Source organism: Salmo salar, chromosome ssa16, assembly GCF_905237065.1.
Source record: "Salmo salar chromosome ssa16, Ssal_v3.1, whole genome shotgun sequence".
NCBI lineage: Eukaryota > Metazoa > Chordata > Actinopteri > Salmoniformes > Salmonidae > Salmo > Salmo salar.
The window spans coordinates 38,657,623-38,658,705 of NC_059457.1; positions in this window are offsets into that span (position 1 = coordinate 38,657,623).

Below are 1,083 nucleotides of genomic sequence, written 5' to 3' on the forward strand. Positions count from 1 at the left end.
CATAACACTCCCCAAAAAATGCAGGCGAGAGCGGGACGGAATATTACCTCAAATAAAAGGGTGTTTTTTTACTTTCCACAGAGTAAGATTTCATCGGTTCTGTCTGGATTGTAATACGTTTTTGGGCTGTTACTGAAGGTTGTATCCACCAAAGTACACAGAATGCATCACACAAAGATATTATGATTATGTTTGTATCCAGAACTCATAAAATTTGACAGCTTTTCTACAGTATGCTCAACCTCAGTGTAGTGTATTTGATGAAACAAGCCTGTCAATTGCCTGTATGTCATACAATTCATCAAAGGAACTACACTGAACAAAAATATAAACACAACATGCAACAATTTAAAAGATATTACTGAGTTACAGTTCATATAAGGAAATCAATGAATTTAAATAAATTCCTTAGGCCCTAATCTATGGATTTCACATCACTGGGAATACAGATATGCATCTATTGGTCACAGACACCTTTAAAAAAAAGTAGGGGCATGGATCAGAAAACCAGTCACTGTCTGGTGTGAACACCATTTTCCTCATGCAGCGTGACACATCTCCTTCGCATAGATTTGATCAGGCTGTTGATTGTGGACTGTGGAATGTTGTCCCACTCCTATTCAATGGCTGTGCGAAGTTGCTGAATATTGGCGGGAACTGGAACACGCTGTCGTACACGTCGATCCAGAGCATCCCAAACATGCCCAATTGGTGACATGTCTGGGAGTATGCAGGCCATGGATGAACTGGGACATTTTCAGCTTCCAGGAAATATTTACAGATCCTTGGGGGGTCATGCATTATCCTGCTGAAACATGAGGGGATGGCGGTGGATGAATGGCACGACAAGAAGATGATCAAGGACAACAACCACCCGAGCCACTGCCTGTTCACCCCGTTACCATCCAGAAGGCGAGGTCAGTACAGTTGCATCAAAGCTGGGACTGAGAGACTGAAAAATAGCTTCTATCTCAAGGCCATCAGACTGTTAAAACCTCTACAGGGTTGGTGGGTGCCCCTCGGGATGGTTGAGCTAACGTAGGCTAATGAGATTAATAAACCAATTAGGCACATTTGGGCAGT